Raw genomic sequence first — 24,716 nt, 5'->3', positions numbered from 1 at the left:
AGCAAGATAAAAATGACACTGTTGCACTACTGGGGATATTTTGCTGGTCCAATTATTGTTGTGATTCATAGCCGTTACTATTAGGTAACTCTACCAATTGTTGCTCCTATTCAGCAGCTTGCGAGCATCCCCTGATACTATGAGAGCAAGTTCTTGTGGAGGGGGTTTCCATGTCAGTTCTAGCTTGACTCCTCCAGTTCTATGTCTTAAGCGTGCCAAGTCTTCAGCCATAGAGTTCTACCTACAAGTTCTGCAAGAGAACCAAAAATGATGACTAACTGTTTTGGAAGACACTTGTGTTCCTGTAACCAACAACTCTAGTGGAGGTTTCCCATGCTTGGCAATGATTTTAAATTAAAAAAAAATCAGAAAAATAAGTTGGTATTTTTGTGTCCCAAAGGTAGACTACAACAGTGTGGTAGAAGTAATAAACAAACACATCACTCTGCACAACACTCAAGTCCAACTGGATCAAAGACTTTAACATAAAACAATACACCAAATCCGATAAAAGAACTTCCTCTTCTATACAGAATAGTGTGGAATAGCCTTAAACTCACTGGGAAGGGAAACAACTTCCTGAACAGAGCATCAAAAACTCAAACACAGAGATCAACAATTAATAAATGGGACCCTGTGGAAACTGAAAAGCTTCCGTAAGGCAAAGGACACTGTCAGATGGACAAAATGGCAACTTATAGAGTGGGGAAAGATTTTCACCAAATCAACGTCTGTCAGATTGCTGATATCCAAAATATATTAAAAAAAAAAAAAAACAACTCAAGAAACTCGACTTCAACAAACCAAATAATCCAATTAAAAATGGCTTATAGATTTGAACATAGAATGCTCGATAGAGGAATCTCTAATGGCTGAGAAGTACTTAAAGAAATGTTCAACATCCTTAGTCATCAGGGAAATAAAAATCAAAGCAACTCTGAGATTCCATCTTAACAAATGTCATAGTGGCTAAGATCAAAACCTCAAGCGACAGCTCATGCTGGTGAGGATGTGGAGCAATAAAACCGCTTCTCCATTGCTGGCGGGAGGGCAAAGTTGTATAGGTGCTTTGGAAATCAATGTGGTGTTTTCTCAGAAAATTGGGACTAGATCTACCTCAAGACCCAGTTACACAACCCCTGGGCAGATACCCAAAAAATTCTCCACCATACCACAAGGACACTTTTCCAGCTAAATTCATAGTAGCTTTATATTTAATAGCTAGAAACTGAAAACAACCTAGATGTCTTCAATAAAAAAAAAAAAAATACACAATGAAAACATGTGGTTCATTTATGCAATAGCAAACTACTCAGTTATTAAAAACAAGGGTGTCATGAAATTTGCAGGAAAATGGATGAACCTAGAAACTATCCTGAATGGAGGTAACTCTGACAAAGACAAACATGGTACATAATCATTTATAAGTGGATGTTAGTCATAAAGTACAGGATAATCATGCTATAATACACAAATCTAAAGGAGCTAAGTAACAAGGAAGGACCAAGGTGGGGGAGGGGGACACATCCATGTCACTGAGGAGAACTAGATTTAACATCTGTGGTGGGTGGAGAGAGGGGACAGATTGGGGTTGAGGAGATAGAAACAGGGAGGGTGGAAGTGGGGGGGATGGAGGGCAAGAGTACTGGGAGAAACAACTGAATTGGGGGAGGGGCATCTCTGGGATGAGCTAAAACCCAGGACAATGGAAACCCCTAGGAATCTGTGAGGGTGACCCTAGCTAAGACTTCTAGCAATGGAGGATATGGAGATTGGACCAGCCATCTCCTGTAACCAGGGAGGATATGGAGATTGGACCAGCCATCTCCTGTAACCAGGCAAGACTTGAGGGAATGGGACATCAACCCAACTACAAAACCTTGTTCTGCCTACAAGATGTGCAGGGGTAAAAGATGGAGTAGAATTTGCAGGAAGGACTAACTGGGCCATCTTGAGACACATATCATGAGAGGGAGTCTGCCCCTGACACTATTAATGGTATTTTACTATAACTGCAGACAGGAACCTAGCAAATCTGTCATCAGAGAGGTTTCACACAGCAACTGATGGAAGCAGATACAGAGATCCACAACCAGATATTAAACAGAGCTTGGGGAATCCTGTGGAAGAGTGGGAAAAAGGATTGAAAGAGCCAGAAGGGTCAAGGACACCACTAGAAAACGCACAGAATCAACTAACCTGGGTCCATAGGGGTCACAGAGACTGAACCACTCACCAGAGGGCATGCATGGGGTAGACCCAGGCCCTCTGCACATAGATAAGTTGTGTAGCTGGGTCTTCATGTGGGACTTCTAACAGTGGGAACAGGGGCTGTTTCTGATCGGGCTGCCTTTTCTAGCCTCAACAGGAGAAGGTGAGCCTAGACTTACTGCAACTTGATTTGCCAAGGGTGGTTGATATTCATGGGAGGCCTCTCTTTTATAAGGAGAAGAGGAGGCATGGTAGATGGGGGAGGGGCAGGAACTGGTAGGATAGGAGGAAGGGGAAGCTGAGATCAGAATGTTAATTAATAAATAAATTTTAAAAAAGAAAAAAATAAAGCAACAAAGGTGAAAATTACCTCTGATTGTCTTTAACACCCTGAGTGGGACTCTGCTATTGGTGTCATACAGAATCCCACGTCATACCTCTGTCCTGTGTGATACATAGCCTTGGAACGTCAGAAAAGGTATTGTCCAACACCAACTCAGTTATTGCTTCTGAATATTCCACAGTTTACTATTTTCTTTTAATTCCAATTGCATATATGACACACATTCTTAGGGATCTATTTTCTACCAACAACTTGCAAGGTCCAACAGAGAATCAAATTTTCGTAGGGACAATTTTCATTTAAACCTAACTCTCAAAAACATCAATCCTACTCTCTTATATCAAATGCCAAGGCTGTGTTCCAGAAGTCCCTCTTGCAAGTGCATGATATCTGTTGTTGACTTGGAATCTAACATGAATGTAGTTCAGGAGGGCCTCACAGAGAACAACCCTTGGAAGGAAAAGTAGCCAATAGAAAATGGTGTAGTGGAGGAAACTTGAAGCATGCTATGCATACTGGCTCTTGAAGTGCTTTTGGGAACTGGAGAGATGGCCTAGTAGTTAAGACCTACTGCTAGTCTGTCAGAAGACCTGAGTTTTGTTACTAGCATCCCTTTCAAGCATCTTACCTATAACTCCAGCTCCAGAGGATCCAGTGCCCCCTTCTGGTCTCTGCAGGCAACTGCATTCATTTGCGCATAGGCCTTTCCAGGCACACATGCATCCATGTAATATTAAAGAACAACCAGACTTAAACAATTAAAAGTAAAAATGTCGAAAAAATAAAAAAATAAGAGTAAAAATGTCATCAGCATACAGAATCTCCTTCTAAGTCCCGTGAGCGTTGAGAAATGTGCAAAACCTCATTCTTTCAGCAATATGAGAGGAAACTAGGAAACAACATAGAACAAAGGATGCGACAGCTCCCTTATTTCAGGTGTCACAGGCTAGGAAAAAAGGAAGTATGGAGCAGACTGAAAGGGATGAAATGCATGAGACAGACAGAGAGGGTGAGTCCAGCACCTCCACACCGACTGAGAAATTCACAAAAGGTGGTCGGGGGAGACCCTTTGAGAGGCCAAGGTTTAACTAAAGGGATTGGGCCAACGTAGAACACAGAACAACAAACGCTCCACAGTGTCAGTCCAAGTGTGATGCCTTCTCTATCCAACCTCCCTGACTATTTCATGATAGTTTATTCTTTGGACATTGAATATGCTACTAGACTAATCCATAGGTTCCCAGACACAATAATTGAGACTCTGCACATCAACATGTGGCAAAGAACATCTAGTCGGAGGCAAATAGATTTATAAATTACACAATCATTTCTTTAGAAACTAGAACTTTATCCATTCCCCAGTTGAGGGGCATCTGGGTTGTTTTGAGTTTCTTGCTATTATGAATAAAGGTACTGTGACATAGCCGAGCAAGCATCCTTGTGGGATGGTGGAGCATCTTTTGAGTATATGCCAAGGAGCGGTATAACGGGGTTGTGAGGTAGAACTACTTTCATTTCCAGAATGGTTGTACAAGTTTGTACTCCCACTAGCAATGGAGGAGTGTTCCCCTTGCTCCACATCCTCACTGGCATATGCTATATCACTTGAGTTTTTGATCTTAGTCATTCTGAGGGGTGTAAGATGGAACCTCAGAGTCGTTTTAATTTGCATTTCCCTGATAACTAAAGATGTTGAACATTTCTTTAAGTGCTTCTCAGCCATTTGAGGTTCCTTTGTTGAGAATTCTCTGTTTAGCTATGTACTTTTTTTTAAATTGTGTCATTTGTTTTTTGGCGTCTAATTTCTTAAGTTATTTATGAATTTTGGATTTCTCTGTCAGATGTAGAGTTAGTGAATAAAACAGTGTGTTCCGGGGCTGGTGAGATGGCTCAGTGGGTAAGAGCACCCGACTGCTCTTCCGAAGGTCTGGAGTTCAAATCCCAGCAACCACATGGTGGCTCACAACCATGGGTAACAAGATCTGATTCCCTCTTCTGGAGTGTCTGAGGACAGCTACAGTGTACTTACATATAATAAATAAATAAATAAATCTTTTAAAAAAAGATTTTTTTTAAACATGTATATATATATATACATGTTTCTGTGTGTAGGGTGTAATTGTGGGTACACACTATGGCTTACATGTGGAGATCAAAGGGTATTCAACCTTGAGTGTAAGTTTTCATTTCCCCTGTGATAGGACCACTTTGTTCATCTTTGAGTACAAAAGGCTAACTGTCCCATGGCATTCTAGGATTTTCCTCTCTACCTCCCATCTCAGCATAGGAGCACCAGGCTGTGCTCTACCATCTTTAGCTCGGGATGGATTCTGGGGATCCAAAACAAGGCCTTTCTGCTCGTGTGGCAAGTGCTTTCTCCACTGAGATTCCTCTCTAACCCCAGCAAAGGATGACTCAAGGTTTCTCTATACACTTACTCTTCCACAGAGAAATGTTAGCTCCTCACACTAATATGTATGTGTATGTGCCTGTGTATATGTATATTTACTATATATTTTTTAATATATATTTAAAAATACTGAAAATTTGCATGGTAGTCTGCTGATTAGAACTCTATGATGTAAATCATGCTTAGCTTCTAATCACACAATAAAGAGTTCACCTTGACTATAAGAATTCTTTACATTGTCAGTTGATGGAAATTCCCTCAGATATAAGTAAATGAAAGAGAATCTTGATGCTATTAGCTTCTCTAATTAAAAAAAAAAAAGTTCTGCTTTTTAAAGATTGACCAAGAATTCCCAGAACAGAATTAAAGTTGTGCAAAAATGGTGTTAATAAAATAAATCCCTGCTAATGAAGGTTCATTTTACATGCTCCTAGAATTCTAAATCAAGTTAAATTCTTTGGGAAAATACCTTTCAGACTTAAACGGTTGTATCCCACACAAAGTGGAGGAGTTGGATATTTAATCAATGTAGCTATACAAATTGAGTAATTTAGGTACAAAGTAGATGAGAATAGAAGTCTGGTGGAGGAGGTTTAATTATCTGATTTAGCAGAGGAGGTTGATTAAATCTACTAAATCATAGTCTGTTCTCTCTTTGCATCCAAATACAAAGAAACCAGACAAGGTTTTTTTTTTGTTTTTTTTTTTTTTCCCCACTCTGAGAACTTTATCAGTTCAGAGGTAGGAGGGGAAACTGGCGAGTGCCATTTTGTTGTCACCATCATACAGACTGCTTTAATAATTCAGAAACTAATTGCCCTCCTGGCACTAAATACAATTTTAGCAGCTGATCTTCCAGTCTTTGTATTCAGCCACGCTCCATCCAGGACTTCTGAAATCTTTCTGTTGAATCTCTCTAACTGGATGTTACTCTCCGTCTAAAAGGGAAGACCACTCCTAGTTCTTGATTTCTCACAAGAGGACCAACAGTCTTCTCACCATCTGAGCTATAAAACCAAGTCTCATCTCTCCTCCACCACTCAGCACTTTTAACAGTCAGTGAATCACCATGCTCTATAAATAGGCATGAAACTCTTCTCCCACCCCACCCCACCCCACCCCTTTGACTACTGTCAACTCATGAATTTACACGGACTGAAAGTACAGAGAGGATCATGAGATGATTAGTGGTAATTGTCAACTTGACAGAACTTAGAATTAGCTGGGAGATGAGCCCCTGGGCATGCCTGTGGTGGATTATCTTATCCTCACTGATCTGAGGAGACCCATCTTAATTGTGGATGGGAGCATTTCTTGGGTTGTACCCTGGACTTAATGAGGAGAGACATGGAGCTGAGTACTTGCTGTCATTCTGACTGTGGACATGTGACATGCGGAGCTTGAAGCTCTTGCCTCTGTGACTTCTCTACCCTGATGCACAGTACCCTGGCACAGCAAGCTAAACAAAGCTTCCTGCTGAGCGAGCCTTCTGCTGCCTACAGTCTACATCAAGAGGCTTTCAATTTATGCCTCATCTCTGAGACTTTCTTTATCCATCTACTCCTTCCTTCCTTCCCTCTCTCCTTTATTCTTCTTCCCCCCCCAACCCTTTCATCTCTCCCCACTTCTCTTCTGTACCCCAGACTTCAACTTCGAAATATCTGAGGTGAACATTAAGTTCATGATGCCCCAGTTGCGGCCTCCCAAGTGTTGTGATTACAAACATGAGCCAGGATTCCATTCATTTCTTTTTCTAAAAAACAAAACAAAACAAAAACACAGTTTATTCTAATAAACCATAGTTCAACAGTTATCATTTTATAAGACAATGGTTCCACATTACCCAATCAAGGTCAGATTTCCTTTAGAATTTTCCCCATTTCCTGTATGATCTGTATGCTTCTGGAACTTTCCCCACTAAGTCATCTTTCTCAGAAATATTGGACTCTCCCCCTCTAGAGGAGCCTGCTGTCCTTACTCCATGACAGCAGCACTTTGAGCTCCTCTGACACCTGTTCTGTGTTCATCTTCTTTGGTCACTTGACCTTTGAGGGCTTTAGATCCTGTCTACAAGTTTATTCTCAGAGAATGAGATTAAGCATGAAAAAGGTCTATGTGCCTTGCTTCCTAATGAAACAGGTGTCTAAGATCTTTTATTTCCCCCATGTATCTTTGGGAAAGCAAATATATATATATATATATATATATATATATATATATATATATATATATATATATATATATNTATATATATATATATATATATATATATATATATATATATATATATCTTGATGGAGATTAAACCCAGGCATTTAATTTCATAGTTAATCATATTCTTCAGTTTTTTTCTTAGAAGTTGTTTACATTCACTTATGTATTTTGTAAACATATTATTTTATTAATTAAAACTGTTTCATGACATTTTCACACGTGTATTCTAATTACTCTTAACTCTAATTTTCTGTCCTAGTTATCACGTCTTTGAGTCAGGGAGCATGCCTTTATTGTAGAGCCCCTGTTACAGAACATTTGTGCAGAGCACTTGCAAAGTCAATGGGAATTCTGGGGGATATTTATTTCTGATGGTGGACTTACTAAACCAGTGATGATCTCCGTTTACCATCTTCCGGTAGTATAATCATCAGATATATTTCTGCTAAACATTCTTATCTCCTGGGTGTGGATTGGGCAAACACCTTTTTTGTGTTTTTTAGTTCAGTTGGCATTTCTGAGTACTCTTTTGCATTTATTTTTTCTAAGTAGGTTGATTCTTGATACTTAACTACTTTATGCTCAGCCATTCACCATAGAGATGTGAATCTCTATGAAAACATCAGCTAAGAATACTTCAGCATAATATATGGTTTAAATAACAGCTAGGAAGCTATTATCTCTCGTTGATCCTAAGAGACTTCTAGGTCACTGTGTCAGAAACAGGGTTATTTATATACTCAGAATTCTGTCTCTTTAGGAATTCTGAGTTGTAATAGAAATGGCACAAAACACAACGGATTATAATCTGGACCCCAATGAAGTACATATCTGAAATACACATTAGTTTGTTTAAATATCCATTAATACACCCTACATTCCTCAGTGGGCCAGCTTCACATGGACTTGTGTTTACAGAAGATGCACCATAAGTTAAAACCAAATCTATGAGTCTAATAGTATCACTGGAGATCTCATCACTTTTACACTTATGTAGCGTTTGACTTACTTCAATTATTATTGTTATTGTTGTTGTTTTATTGTTATTGTTATTATTTGTGTGTCCATGACTTATTTCAATTTCTATTATTGTTGTTTTTATTATTATTGGTGTGTGACTTTAATTATTATTGTTATTATTGTTGGTTTTATGATAATTTTATTATTAGTGTATGTCTGTGTGTGTTTGTGTGTGTGTGTCTGTCTGTGTGAGGTGAATGGGAGTGCATACATATGTGTAAGTCAGAGGACAACTTTGTGAAGTCAATTACCTACTTTTAATATAGGTCCCATCTCAACTTTGATATTCAGGTTTGCATAACACACCCTTATACCTGCCCTTTCTCCAGGTCCTGAGTTTGTCGTATTTTAAAAATAATCACTGATACATTTTAAGTGAGAGTGTCACCGGGCAAGGGGGTTTTAGCTCGTTAGCCAGTACCAGAGTTGTATGTAAAAGGGCTGAGTAGAACTATGCCTGAAATTTTGGGGTTTCATTTCTGATAGCTTTTTCAAGTTCATTTGAGAATGTAATCGTTGTTAACAAATCATCAGCAAACACAATGAAAACCAGCTAGACACGTTTCCCCAAGAAGATGAACACTGTAACATTGTGCATATACAACACTTATGGCCAGTTTTGCCAAAGAGACACTGACACCTGTGTGGCCATAGTGGAAAGACAGAGGCAATGCAAATCACCCATGTTTCTAATAGAGAAGACTGGAAAACGACTTAAAAGGGAGGAGCATTTGTTCTCTCCACTTCTTCATTCTAATCCCAAGCAGAAAGTATTTCTACCGAAATGAGCGGGAAGGTGGGCAATTAGAGAGTGTGGGATTCAGCCTTTGATTTATTTCCCTTTGATCTTTGATCATCACGGCCCACAGCAGGTATGAATTTTATTAACTTCATTTGCCATTAGTTCGAGAAGTCATACATTTCCTCAAAATAAACTCATTTTTAAAATCCCGAACGAAATGTTTCAAGACTTAAAAACGCAAATATGTCATGGCTTGGCTGTATTCAGCAAATTCCTAGAATCAATCAACCAAGAACAGAGTCATTCCTGTTGCTGGGGAGGAAAGTGAAAGCCCAAATGGAAAGCAGGATGAAGAAGCAAATGTCAGAGAGGGCTCACAGCATCCACTCGCCTCTCGCTTTGTAGGGCTGTGGTGTCTTAATGAGGCCGAGGCATAAACATAGATAATACTTCATGTAATGTCATAGGATTCTAGTTTTCCTTGATATGATATAAGACATCAGAACCTCCAGAAATGCATCTCAATTCTCTGATGGCTCTGGATCTGAGTAAGTCATGATGATAATAACTTACATGTCATAACCCTTCCCACCTCACAAAGATGCTCTTATGCACTTTATCGTATTTCATATACACACATATACACAATTCCCTAAAACACTAGGGGATGTGCATAATTAATTCCATTTTATAGAATAAAAAATAGGGACAGGGAAATACCTCAGTCAGTAAAATGCTTGTCTTGCAAGCATGAAGATTGGAATTCTATCCCCAGGACCCACCTATAGAAGCCTGATGTGGTGGTGCAAACTTGGGGTGGTTATCAACTTTCTTAATCCAACAACCTTTTAATATATTTACTCATGTTGTGGTGATCCCCAACAATAAAATTATTTTTGTTTCTACTCATAACCATAGCTTTGCAAGTTATGAGTCATAATGTAGATATGTGTTTTCCGATGGTCGTAGGAGACTCCTGTGAAAAGTCATTTGAACCCCAAAGGGGCTGTCATCCACAGGATAAGAACCACTGAAGTACAAGGTGATTAGAGACCCTCTCTCAAAAAAGGTAGGGTTTGCCTGAGGAATAGCACTGATACCTAAAGTTGTGTGCTGGCTTCCATACACATGTGCAACTACACACACACACACACACACACACACACACACACACGCATGAGCACACGAGGCCCTGTGTTCAGTGCCTAGTAAGAAACAATGATGAAGAGGCAAATGTTCCCTGGAGTGGGGGAGTGATAGATAAAACACCGTGGTACTTAGCGTGGCCTTTAATGCCACGTATACCTTCCCCCAGCCACTGGCATGAAACTGGAAAGAGCAGCTATCGCTTCTCTGACTTTATAACTCACAGCTCTCTCTTGAGACATGGGTTCCCTTCACCCCCAAACTTCAGTATGTTAAAACCCTTGCTTTAACAAGCGTTGTGCCAATCTTTTAACCATATAATTTCTTATAGCATGACCCATCAGAGAACCTTTGCTAACTCGTAACGGGATATCAGAGAGGAGGACAACCATGGTGTCTTGGTCTGTTACATGAAGAACAGATCAAGACCTGGGACTGAAACTAGCTCTGCCAGCTCAGCATTAGTGTGGGCCCAGGAACTGGGAAAGCCAAGAGTTCTAATGGCTACCCTGCCTTTTCCTAGTTGTGTGAACACGGGCAATACATGTTAGCTCCCTGAGTGTAAGTTTTACACCTATGAAATAGAGATTTCATAGGCCAGCTAAATAGAATAAGAACAACTAACGCCAGTGTCGGTGTTAAACATCCAGTGACTGACCATCAGGCATTAGGAGTGCTCCACCCACTGAGACGGGTCAAAGTCTTACTAATTTCCAGGGGCCATTGGCCAGTGCTTGGATATAAAGTGCAACTGTGTCATGTGACTCTGTCCTTGTTGACTGTAAGTTTAGAGTGGACGCTCCAGGCAGAAGAGAACATTTCTGTTCCTGCAGGATGTGTGTAGTATCTGCTTTCAAAGAGTCACAACCGTCTTGACGACACGGAGAAGGTTAGCAGGTCTCAAATGAAAGACGGACGTCAGTCAGTCCCGAAGCAAACAACAGAGAGGCAAAAACTGGGGCACAAGCTGCTAAGTCAAAGGTCTCCTCAGAAGAGAGGGTGTGAAAAGGCAAAGCAAAGCTTTAGCTGAGATTATCATGAGAGACCCACATATTTCAAAGGAAGCTCCTCCCACTCTCTTGGCTCCTCCCACCACAGATAATATAACGGATAGCATGGTATCTGTCAATTTGTCCTAGCTTTAGAGGTGACATAATCTAATGCAAGTGTGTATGATGGGCTTGCCATTACTAGCTAAAATGCCTTCCCCACCAACAGGATTGCATTTAAGGGGTGATTAAAATGGGATGGGGTATGCGGTGCTCGTCTGAATGTAATCTAACTACCCTATTCATTTAGTGGAGCCTAATTACCAACTCTATAATTACACTACTCAAGAAAATTGTTTTAGTGATGGTTTTATTAGACTAACTTGAGACAATTTCTGTGCCAACATGAGCAGAACAAATGGAATTTAATTTCAAAACAGGGCCAGGATGGAGTTCAGAATTGCAAGGGAGCAGAGGGCACTTGGGAAGGGGGAGGCTCACACTGGGTAGGGGAGAGCTGGGCATCAAAACTCATTCATTTGGGTTCCCCCCCCCCCGGAAAAAACTGACAGGGGAAGTTTCTAGATGTCAACTCTTCGACTCCGTGGACCTTAAGTGATTTTTTTTTCTTGCATCTTGCATAGGAAATTCTACTTCCCAGGTACTCCCTAGATTAGCCCCAACACTGGAATTTGTTTGAAGTGGGAAAGCTCATATTCTCTAAACTTTGCTAGAGTCTGCCACCTTGAACCATTCCCCAGGGAACACTTGGCTGTCCCAGTTTGCAGCGGCAAGTTTGTAGGTGTTGCATGCAGGTGGCCAGTATTGAAGTTATAAAATCTGTGCTTGCCGACAATATACATTCAATAAGAATTTAAAACCATGTGAACAGAATAATATAAAGGAAAAAATACCTCCTACTTAGTGACTTCTTTCCTAGGCTATAGATAGGAAACTTGAATCCTCAGCAAGAGTGTTACTTCTAATCGTGGTTACCTTCCAGTCCCTTTCCTAGGGCTTTATAGTCGAATTATAGATCTACTCTCTCTTCCCCCTCCCTGCCTCTCTCTCTCTCTCTCTCTCTCTCTCTCTCTCTCTCTCACACACACACACACACACACACACACACTTTTGTGTGTGTGTGTTTATTCATGTATGTGCATGCACATGTGTTTCATGTATGAACATATAGAGATCAGAATCCAGAGCCAGGCAGCTTCTGCAATAACTTGCTACCTTATTTTTTTTAATGGACAAGCTTTGTATATTTTAGGATTTTATTTTTATTTTATGTGTATTGGTGTTTTGCCTGCATGTATGTGTCTGTGTGAAGGTTTCCGATCCCCTGGAACTGGAGTGACAGCAGTTGTGAGCTGCCCTGTGGGTGCTGGGAATTGAACTCATGAGCTTCCTTTCATCTCATTAAATAACCGCACAGTTAGTTCTTTACAGAGCAACTCTATTGCATCATTGGAACTAGCAAGACTAATGTGTATGGAATGACGGTGAACCTTGAAGCTAGACCCTAATGGGTTAACTTCTGCCTCTATCTCTAAGCTACAGGATGTGTATAAATGATTACCTCCTCCTTTGGGGGTCATATTCATCTCATTTACAAAATTGCATTAATAAGGTCTCCCTCCCCTAATTAACGATTACATGGTATAAGAGATATTGCAGTGCCAACACAAGTGAGATAAACTGGAGGGGGAAAAAGATCCTGATATGATCCACTGCTGCTTTTCCAGATATGCATGTTGATCTTGTGTTTGCCATTCGTCTGCTGGCTAAAACAGCAGCTTGCCTGCTTGTTTGTTTGTTTATTTATTTATTTTCATAATTTTTTATTCGCTTTACGTCACAGTTGCAGCCCCCTCCCCCCTCTCCTCTCAGTCCCGCCCTTACATATCCCTTGCCTGACCATTACCCTCATCTGCTCTTCAGAGAAGGGGAAGCCAGGCCTTGGGTACCACCCCACCCTAGGACATCTAATCCCAGCAGGCAGCTTGGTTCTTATGAGAACCAAAAAATCATCTTTGAAGACTGTCTTTAAAAGTGTGTCGGACTTCATTTGGAGAAATTGAGCTTGGGTTCATTCATCTTCCGTGAAACACAAAACATCAGGAAAGAAATTGCAGCCCTCTTAAGACCATATTCATCAATAACAAGCCCCCCAGCTCAGAGGCTGATGCCTAGCATCCTCCTTAGTGACAGAGGCCAGTGAATGGTACTCACTCAGGTTACAAAAATGATGCTCTTATTAAATTTCATCACACATGTTCGCGGAGGCTGGAGGAAGGCAGCATCACCTGCCAATGGCAGGTATCTTGCAAACAAATTAGTTATGAGACCTTCAGCATCTGGTCTGGGAATTCTTGCACTCATTTCCTCCGCGGGTTTTCGGAACATCTTACAACAAACACCACCATCCCAAACCAGGAATGGAGCTGATACAGGAAAGAAAGCCAGTTCACCGGCATCCTCCCTTTGGTATTCCAGACGCATTTGTTTCATCTACTGTGACATTCATTAAACGCCGGGAACAAGAAAACAAAATGAAACAGACCTCTGTCAGGAGCTCAGCTGAGCTGCAGAGAGCGAGCTGCCAAATGCGGAGGAGTTCATTACGTCTAAGCGGGAATGAAAGAGCTAAGCCTTTAACCACTTACTGGGCTGGTCAAGTTGGGGAAGGCTGGCGCTTTGTTGTGTTCCGCTGTCATAAGAAATCACCTTGGAGTCAGGGGGATCAGAGCCAGAGAGGGCGTGCTCTCACTGTTGTGACTGGCTCAACAAAAGGTGTTTGAACGGATCCTGAGGGTGGGGGTGGGGGTGGGGCTGTGAACAGGAGGGCTACTAGGAAAAAGTACTAAGTCAAAACGAGAGGGGAGTGTCTGTGGCCTCCAACTCCTGGTCCTTTTTCAGAAGCAGGGGGTCTGCAAAGAACTTGGTTGGAGGTCCAGGGTGGAGGACCCTGGGTGAGGAATATGGAATTGTATAAAGGTGTGGCCCTCAGAGAGGCCAGCGTCCTTGCACTTTAGGCTTTAGGGACTACGGTGTGGGTGTGCTTCTTATGTACCAAGCCTGGTGTGAAGAGCACCTCTCTCCTCCGCCCCTGAAGCTATGAGGACAGACTTAGACATTTTCTGTAGTACTTAAGATTTTGACCTGGAAGAACCTCAACCTTATTTCCTAGCTGTGTGATTGCGATCAGACTACTGAAGTCCTCCAGTACAAGAGTTCCCTCGTCCTGTAAATTATGCAGAATCGCTCTTTCCAGACTACTGCAATTACTAAATTAACACGTGCAAAGTGCTTTTGTAAGTTTTCCTACAGAATGTAAATGAGTTTGGCAGAAGTAGTAACTCTATAGTGTTACAATATTAATGGGTGCGTTTTCTTTCTTCTAGATCTCCTTTATCTCTACTTTATTTCTTCTTTTGCCAGTAAAGACAGGCTTTTATTAGGAGTTAGGAAACACACACTCACACCACACACACACACACCATACACATACCACATACACACATCACACACACACACAAACACACACATCATGCACACACAAATAAACACACACTCACACCACCCACACACACCATACACATACCACATACACACATCACACACAAACACACACATCATGCACACACAAATAAACACACACTCACACCACACACACCATATGTAAACCATATACACATCACACAGACACCACATACACATTACACACATCACACACGCATCACACACACACACACACACATACAGAGAGAGAGAGAGAGAGAGAGAGAGAGAGAGAGAGAGAGAGAGAGAGAGAGACCGAGACAGAGAGACAGTTAGAGACAGAGACAGAGAGGGAACAAGCATGCAGAGAAGAATACCCTTCACAAATCAGAGTGGAAGCTGAATCCAGGGCTGGGGCTTTTCAAGTCTTTGAAGGGTCTTCCTCCCCTAATTTACAGTTTCTCAGTTTGAAGATCAGCACAGCTGATTGGCCTCAACTGTTGTACAAACATGTCCTGATCCAACCTTGATTGTCCCACAATCCTTATGTCCTGATGCAGCCTTAAACTTGTTGACTGTCCACCAGAGGGAGAAAAAGCCCACAAGGCCTTTGTTTTAAGCTGCTAAGCTTTTGTTTCAGGTCGGGGAAAATGCCCCCATCTCAGAAGTTCGCTGGCTTCATTACCTAGTCGTGCCCCCCCCACCCCGACCCTTTCTGTCTTTCTACCCTGGAATCTGTGGACATTGTTGGACAATCCCACAAAAATGACCTGAGGGGATAAGATTTTGATGTTTGGTTGTAGTTTCAAGAAGTGAAATTAGGATTTCACTCTTTCTTAATTTTTTTTTGCGAATAAACAGATTTTATTTGTTCATTTCCTTTAAAAAGGTTATTTTATTATTTTTTAATTATGTGGGTATAGGGTGAAGTGTGCATGTAAGTGTGAATGTGGGTGCCTGAGAGATCCCAGGAGGGTGTTGGATGCCCTGGAACTGGAGTTACAGCCAGCTGTGAGCTACCCAAAGTGGGTGCTGGGATCTGCACTCATGTCTTTTACAGGAACATCATGCCTATGTTCTCTTACCTGCTGGGCCATATCTCCAGCCCCGCCCCCACCCCCACCCCTGCCCCATTTCCTTACGGTTTAGTTTTTCTTTATTGACTTTGTTCTTACTCCTTCCAGGCCTTAAATTTTGGCTTTTTTTTTTTTCTTCCAGCTTCTAGAATCTGGAATATCTTATAATCAAAAGCAATGATTTTAGATAGTTTGATGTGTGATGCTCTTGAAAAAATAGCAAAACAAAACAAAAACAAAACCCAATGGGTTTGTACTTTGGCTTGAGTAAAGCCAAAATAATCGTGACAAAGAAGTAAGACTACATTTATAGCCGGGCCGTGGTGGTGCACGCCTGTAATCCCAGCACTTGGGAGGCAGAGGCAGGTGGATTTCTGAGTTCGAGGCCAGCCTGGTCTACAGATCCAGGACAGCCCAGGCTACACAGAGAAACCCTGTCTTGGAAAACCAAAAAAAAAAAAAAAAAAAAAAAAAAAAGACTACATTTATTTATCATTATTTCAGTATTTAATTATTTTACAGCATGTAAACAGACTAAAACAACACTGTCCTTGAACAAAAGAAATATGGAGATTTTGTCCAGAGAGTTCATGCATATTCATATAGGAAAGCACTCTGTGGGTGGGCAGAGCATACTTAGTTACTGAGGTCCATTGCTGAGCATGGGTCACTTAAGGTCATAATGGAAGACATATTCCTGGACATTCTGAATTCGAGGTCATGGAGTACATGCTCAAGAAGGAGTTAAAATGATGGGGGTGAACCGGGCATATTGAACTTGCATTGCAAAGAGGATGGACATGTCTATTTCTAAGTATGCTTGAACTCAAAGTTTGAGCTGCGACCTTCTGAAAGTATGGTAATGTGGGAGGTTGCCCACAAGTGTCTCTCTCACATAACTTCTAACAATCCCACTACCAAAGTCGATCTGTTCCTGTAGAGATGGACTGACAGTCCATTAAATACCTCATACTCAACTATGCTAGGTCTTGGGGAAAAAACATGAATATTCATTCATTTACCAAAGTCATCTGAGATATTTCTTCTGTGTTTTTGCATATTTATCTGGGACCAAACATAATAGTTTAGTTGTTATATATTCTGAGTGAAAGCATAGAATCCCCCTTCTTTTTTTAGAAGAATTCAGGTAATGTTTTGGAATTTATGTGGAAGATTCTTTGCCTGATGCGAACCCTCAGACATATTATCCTCAGAGAGCCAAATGCTTTCAAAAATCACCCGAGTTCTGAGTGCTGTGGTTCTTTACTATCTTTTGTATCTTGAAGTGAAGCCTTATTTTCTTTGGGTGACCATTGCCAGGGGCGTGTAGTGAGGTCATAGTATTGAGAAAGGAAGAGACTCAGTCTGGCTGCGTGGTTGTCCCCAGAGCCCTCACATGGGACACTCAGTTTTCACATATGTCTATAGTTACAAACAGCTGTGTAAGTTGCAGGTCTTAGTGCAATTTGCTTTAGAGAAACTAGGAAGAGCTTCAAGATGACAATAGCAGAGGAACAAGCCAAGCGTATGTCCTTGCTCTGCTCACTGGCTAAGCTGCACACCCATGAACCTGCCTCTGCCTGAGTTCTTTCTCGTTCCTAGGTTTCAGGTACATATATCTGCAGACTATGGGTGGGAAATTCTTTAAGCCTTCCAGTGGCTTAGGTGGTCAGTGGGCTGAGAAGTGTGTTCTACCCCTAATTGCAGTGACATTGTCACCAAGCAACACAGCAATATCACTTTGTGTCATCATTTTCTTTCAAGTTCATTACCTTGGAAACAACACTCATATATAGGATTAGGGAGGAGGCCCTTCTAAGCAGTCAGTACTTTACTGATCTGATTTTTTTCTGCCCCTTTCCATGTACTGACACATACTAAGGGTTCATGATCACCTGAGTGTGGTTTCTCTCATTTTAAGTCACATCTGGGAAGAAAAGAAAGGCATTTATAAAATAAACAGACATCTGACTATTACTGTTTAACAGATACAAATCATGCTTGATATTTCCAATGTAATGCCAGAGGCTACAGTGATTATCAAAAAATGTAGCAGACAGAACTGTGGTCATGTGGCCTGCAGAAGAATTCTTAGAGGGCAACGAACATCAAATAGAGGAAACAGGAGGCAGTGCATAATCAATTGTTTGGTCTGGTAGTATGAAACACAACATTAGGAAATTCCTAGTAGACAGAGCTTGTGGTGAAACGGGAGAGCAATCTGGAGTCGTGAGACTATTCACAAGGGAGAGAAGGTTTGCAGTGCCTCTGGAAGATGTCAAGAAAGGAAAGAAAGATGCACCAATTAATACTGAGATAGTTTGAGAGTTAGTTTAAGCTCCAGTGTCGTGTGCCACTATGTTCTAGTTTTATGGATTGGTCTTAATGAAATGATTAGTTAGTGGTGGGGTGAGCTAAGAATGGAGTCCAAGGGGTGATGTTGACTTTGGAAGGTTTTCCTGTAGAGATTAAAATGTCCTCAGAACAATTCCACAGGAAGGTTCTTACGCTTCCTAGTGGTGGGACATTTTAAAACAGTTCTTCATGTTGTGGTGACTTCAAACCACCGCAAACCTATTTTGTTGCTACTTCATAACTTTGCTACTGTTATGAATTGTAATGCAAATATCTGGTATATAGGATATTTGATATGCAGCCCCCAAAGGGGCATCGACCCACAAGTTGAGAACTGCTGCAAGTTCCCTCTTCAATTCTGGAACTCTTTTCAGTTCCAGAATGCAGAGCTTTATACTGTGTTCATATTTTAATGGAGAACATTCATCGATTATAGAATAAAGTGGTAATGGTGGCATTGAGCTAGAAGGATTAAACCAGGTACCACTTTAGAGGAAAAAGACAACCAAAGGAGAGAAGCCAAAGGGATGGTATCACATCTGATCGGGAAATATTCTAAAAACAATTAGGTGGAGACAGCACCATGGTCCATATATGCATAGCTCAACATAGTAAAGTTTATCACCTTTTTCTTTTTTCTTTTTAAACTCTCTGGGGAAGTTATAGGTCATCCAGAGGAAGAGAAAATGGTGTGAACTCTGTTAGATATGTGGGGAGTTGAGTCTATAGTAACTGCATATTTTTGCAAGTTTAGATATTGATGAATGAATGTAAGTGAGACTTGAACTCCTCCAATCAGGCTTTATCAGGGGACTGATATACAGGACTGAGCCTTCATGAATCTGACTAGCAAGTGCATAGGGTTGCTTGTGATGTCTGGGTCTATTTTCTTCCTTGGCAATACAAAAGTTAAACCAGAAAACCAATTCTCATTGTGCAGACGGCTATGTCGTTCGTTACAGGCTTCAAATAAGCTGTCTACTGAAGCCTGGAGAAATGTGTTCACAGTTCCTTGCTGACCCCCGCTTCCCTTCAATATCTTTCCCTTCTGTATATGAAAGTGCCTAGAAATTTGCTATTCTGAAAACAAACTTAATTATTGGGTGGTTTTGAGTTAGGTTAAGTTGGGGATACTTTTCGTTAAAAATGAAATTTATCTATTTATTTATTTTTGAGATAGGGTTTTGCAATATAGTTCTGGGTAACCCAGAAACTGCTAGGTGGACCAGGCTGTCCTTGAACCCACAGTGGTTTGGCTTGCCTCTGCTGGAATTCAAGGAATGAAACCACATGTCCAGCTTTTCTTAGTTTATTTTGCTTTTGCTATTTTTGGTAATGCCAGACGTAATTTCCTTCTGCTGGGCTGAAGGAAAGAGGTGGGACTTCCAGGTTCCCCACAGGCAGGTTAAGAGGTGCAGGAAGGAAAGAGAATTAGCCATGCTTTGGAGGGAGAAAACGTCACCAGCTATGTGAAATCTAGGGTGGCATGGCCATCATCACTTCCCTGACTGAGCTTCGGGTAGCAACAAAAGCTGAGGGCAGATTTAGGATGATCAGTCAAAAGTATTGGGATGGGCATACTAGTGGAGAGAGATTAGAAGCACACAGCAATTGAGCCAATAATGCAGGTTGAAAGTAAGTTAGTGTGTGTGTGTGTGTGTGTGTGTGTGTGTGTGTGTGTGTGTGTGTGTGTTTCATCTGTGGATCTGAGGGAACCTGGGCTGGGCAGGTAGCACAGTCCACTTTAACGAGGGTACCAAAAACTACATGTTGTATTTGTCAAGCACTCAATATAAACAAAATTAACTTTCCCCTGAGGATCAACTTTTAGAAGGCTTAGATTACTGCGTAGATCATGTGGCACTTCTGTCATCTGTGGGATCTGTGGACACGGGTTTTTTTTGATCCAAGGCACCCAGTTTGGAAACTCAAACAGTTTGTCACCTGCATCGCCTTCACTTCAGGTCAAGTGTGTGTGTTCAGCCCACTGTCATGGAATAGGGAGAGCTCGTATGTGGTCATAACTCCTAAGGGTTTTGATCCTTTAGTGTTTAACAGAATGAAATGCTGAGTTAGTTAAGTTTGGAAAAATTATTCAGACAGAGCCCTAGCTGCCTACGTCTCACTACTGGGCAGGGAATGCCTCCTAGGGAGGTGTGATTATCTGAAACAGGATTCACAAAGCATAGAAAATCGACATTAACTAGGCCAGCTCCTTGTGGACAGTGCAGAATTATGTTGCCATGTTCCCCCTCAGCTCTAGATTTGCCTCGTGTTTAAAATGCTTAAGGGATAGCGAAATGCATTTGTCAACACTGAGTTGCTGATTTCTAAGTGCCGCTGAGCAGCAGGGGCAGCTTGACCTGCCCACCTGCCCAGCAGGGGAGCAAAGAGCAAAACTGTAAATATTCAGGGACCTGATCCCTGGCAAAAGGGCTCATGTGGAGAAGAAAGACTTGGAGAGAGAATTAGACAGCAAATGCACACTAATACCGCTTAATGGATTCTTTAAGTTTCACTGGGCAGGGGTGTCTGTGGCAAAGACCTAATCATGAGTACTTACAACATTTACTTATAAGTTGCTATTGTGTTTGGTTTTTTAAATTTCAATAGCATATAATTGATTTCCAAGACAGATTAGTTTGCATTGTGTGTGTGTGTGTGTGTGTGTGTGTGTGTGTGTGTGTGTCCATGGGCCTGAATGTGGGGACACATGTACCAGGCTAAACATGCAGAGCTCAGAAGATGACCTAGGTCTTTGCCTCCCCCCCCCCTGATTGAGGCAGGGTCTCATCGATGTCTTTCTGTTTAATACACCCAGCTAGCTAGCCTTCAGACTCCCGAGGACAATCCTTGTCTCCACCTCCCATCTCCGCGCGCGCGCATGTGTGTGTGTGTGTGTGTGTGTGTGTGTGTGTGTGTGTGTGTGTGTGAACGAGGGTTTGAATGGAGGAAAGAGAAGGAAGAAATGTTGTAATTATAATATCAAAAAGTTAAAGCATGCAACTCTGGTTGCAGTGATTGGGCCTGCTAACCAACCTCCCAACCTGGCTTGGTGCTTCGCTTTTCCACCCTAAGCTTCTCCATTTACCCCATGACCCAATTGTTTCTTGACTAAGTCATTTTCAATGTTCTAATTTGCAATCACCTGGCGATAAACACCATTGTTGCCATTTGTTTGCATGCCCTGAATTTTAAAGCATTAGGTCTGAGCTCATCACATTTGAAAAAAAATATGTATGTGTACACACACACACACACACACACACACACACACACACACAGTGTGTAAGGAAAAGATGAATCCAAGTAGATGTAGAGATGGGTACTTATAATCTGTCATTCACTTCATTTCTAATCTTTTTAATTTATTTCAATACCCACTAATTAAGACCAAATTGTTTTGACTTGATTATTTTGAATTAATTGATCATCTAATTGAATTGTGTCACAGTAATGATATCCTCTCTAAAATCATTAGGATTTGTGGTCTACACATATCCTTTTGGTGATGAACTTCCTTCCTAGCTCAAGTCACCCTTTTCTGATCCTTGGGACATCTAGGTGACTATGTTTGAGTCACACTTGCATCTCTCACCTTTTGGAAGATGTCAACTACTTGGTATGTCATCAGCTTTCCAATTCCAACTTGGCAAAAAACCATTCTCCCATACCATTACACTGAAGGAAAACAACCAGAAGCCCTGCCTTCCTTAGGGTTTTATGGCTGTGAAGAAACATCACGATCAAGGCAGCTCTAATAAGAGAAAACATTTAATTGGAGCTGGGTTACCGTTCCAGTGGTTTAGTCCATTATCATCATGGCAGGGAGCATGGCAGCATCCAGGCGGACATGGTGCTGGAGAAGGAGCTGAGAGTTCTACATCTTCATCTGAAGGCAGCAGGAGACTGTTTGCTGCCCTAGGTGTAGCTTGACCATAGGAGACCTCAAAGCTGACCCCAACAGTGGCACAGTTTCTCCAGCAAGACCTCACCCCTTAATAGTGACAGTTCCTATGGGTCAGACATTCAAGCATATGAATCTGAGGCTGATTCCTATTCAAATCACCACAAAGCCCACAAAAAAAACCAACACTGTAGGTTTGTCAATAGTGCATTTTAGACAATTTTGCAACGGTAATTATTTTAACTACCCCTAGCCGTTATGCGATGTTTTGACTTCAGTATCCCCTCCTTGCTCATGCATCAGCTTGCCATACAATGCTATTCACTGGATCATTTGTTCATCTGTCCTACTGATGCTAACTCAGCACATACTATCTATGAGCGATGCGTGTAGGTGATAGACAAGCATGCATGTGTAGATGGGTCTGAGGAAACAGTTCAATGATGTGACATGCTTCCTTCCCAAGACCTGAATTTGACTCTCAGCACCTGTATAACAGCTGGTTTGATGGCACATATCCATGTCTCAGTGCTGCCAAGAGGGGATTGAAGTTGAGGCAGAGACAAAAAGAGTCTCTGGGACTCACTGGTCAGTGAATCTAGCCTAATTAGTGTGCATGGCCTCTGTACCCTTCACATGCACACATATATCATCACATATACACTCTATACAAACACACACAAACAAAATTAGGGCAAACAAAACCCAAGTAAATTGTTATTCCTGTCCCCAGGTTGCACGTTGGCTATGGGGGGGGGGGGGACCAACCTTGTTATCTAAGACCCATGCCATACATTTTATAACTTCCAGATAATTGTCCAACACAACTTTTCATGGTTACAGCCACTATGGCAGGGAGGGTCTCATGGAAGACCCATCTATGGAAAGCAAAGCACATTTTTAAAAATGCTCATTCAGCCACTTAGCCAGCTCCTTAAAGACTCTAAGACCCAGCTTCACACAACACACCAGCCACTCCCTAGGGAAGAGCCTTGCATGAGTGTCACATCTGAGACACCTGAATGAAGGTAGTGTTCCCAGGGTCACCCACGTTGTTGTATGGTTCCTGGACATCTCTTTAATCTTCATCCATTTGAAGGAGTCAACTCTATTAACATTTGTATCTTTTAAGTTTTATTTCTTTTTATTTTGATAAGTTTTTTGTCCTTCCCTCCTTCCTTTGTTCCTTCCTTCCTTCCTCCCTTACTTCCTCCTTTCTTGGTGATCAAACCCACGTCTTTGAAAGTGTCTGGTACCTGCTCCCCCATACAGTTACAGCCCTAGCCTCATTTTTGTCTATTTTTAATAGTCTTTTTTTTTTTTTTTTTAGAGTAAGAACACATTCTCTGTTCTTTATTATAAACACATGCTTTTGCTTCATTTTTCTTTTTTTTTAAAAGATTTATTTATTATTATATCTTAAGTACACTGTAGTTGTCTTCAGACAACTTCGAACTCAGGACCTTGGGAAGAGCAGTCAGTTCTCTTAACTGCTGAGCCATCTCTCCAGCCCTCCTTGTTTCGTTTTTCAAGTTATCTTTGTTTCAAATAGAATTCATTTCTGTGGAATACAGGAGCCATCAGGATTGATTTGTTTTTAACTTTTCTTCATCTAAACAAATCATCAGTTATCTCAGGACCCTTATTTCTTTTGGGGGGATAGATGGAGCAGAGCCCCCAAAGCCACACTTTATCTCTTTTCTCTGTCAATTTATACCTTCTAGACCAAAGTTCTTTATAAAGTTACCTTAGAGATAAAATGTTACACAAAGGAGGAGTTACAGAAGAAGGTTGATAGTAAGTTCAAAGCAGTGTTTCATTCTGTAAGTTCACTATAAGTTCAAAGCAACAGTTTCACATGGTCCTGCTTTATCATGGTGTACACCTGTTGCTTCATCCTTGGACCTGACCTAGAATGAACCTTCTTCCTTGATCACAAATTTGGCCCAAGCTGATTTCTTTTCTTAGTGTAATTTATGAAAGCTCATATTTTCCTTCTTACGCGGTCTTTACTTAATATTCTATGAGGAGGGGACCATTTTTTTTTTTTACTTTATTGGATACTTTCTTAATTTGCATTTCAAATGTTATCACCTTTCCTGGTTTCCCCTCTAAAGATCTCCTCCCCCCATTCCCCCTCCCCCTGCTCACCAACCCACCTACTCCCACTTCCTGGCCCTGGCATTCCCCTACAGTAGGTCATAGAGCCTTCACAGACCAAGATGACCCATTGATGACCCACTAGGCCATTCTCTTCTACATATGCAGCTAGAGTCATGAGTTCCACCATGTGTACTCTTTGGTTAGTGGTTTAGTCTCTGGGAGCTCTGGGGGGGGGGTACTGGTTAGTTCATATTGTTGTTCCTCCTATGTGGTTGCAAACCCCCTCAACTCCTTGGAGGACCCTTATTTCTTTATTGATCTGAAACACCACCTTTAGAACTTGAAGCTTCTCTTCTAAGGATGGAGTTCTTGGTCTGAATTATTTCCCTGGTATCTTGTGGTCACAGCAAATCATTTTAGCTTTGTCTTATTTTGGTATCTCACAGAAGTATTTTCTCTTTTTCTATTGCCTACTTCCTTTTGCTACTCAACTTTTCAAAAGAAATATACTAATGTTTTGATGAGGTTTGCACTGAATGTACAGATTGGCTTGGGCTATCTGTGACTCTCCTACAGTGCTGAGCTTCCCTTTCTGCAAAGGATTCGTGTATTTTAATATGACAACAGCATCCTCAGACATACTGTTCTATTCGTTTCCTCTGTAGCTCTCCTTCCTACTTTAGATGACAGCACAAG

The sequence above is a fragment of the Mus pahari genome, chromosome 16 (genome assembly GCF_900095145.1).
Source record: "Mus pahari chromosome 16, PAHARI_EIJ_v1.1, whole genome shotgun sequence".
In the NCBI taxonomy this organism is placed as follows: Eukaryota; Metazoa; Chordata; class Mammalia; order Rodentia; family Muridae; genus Mus; species Mus pahari.
The sequence above is the reverse complement of the archived record's forward strand: the minus strand, read 5'-3'. Positions refer to the sequence as shown.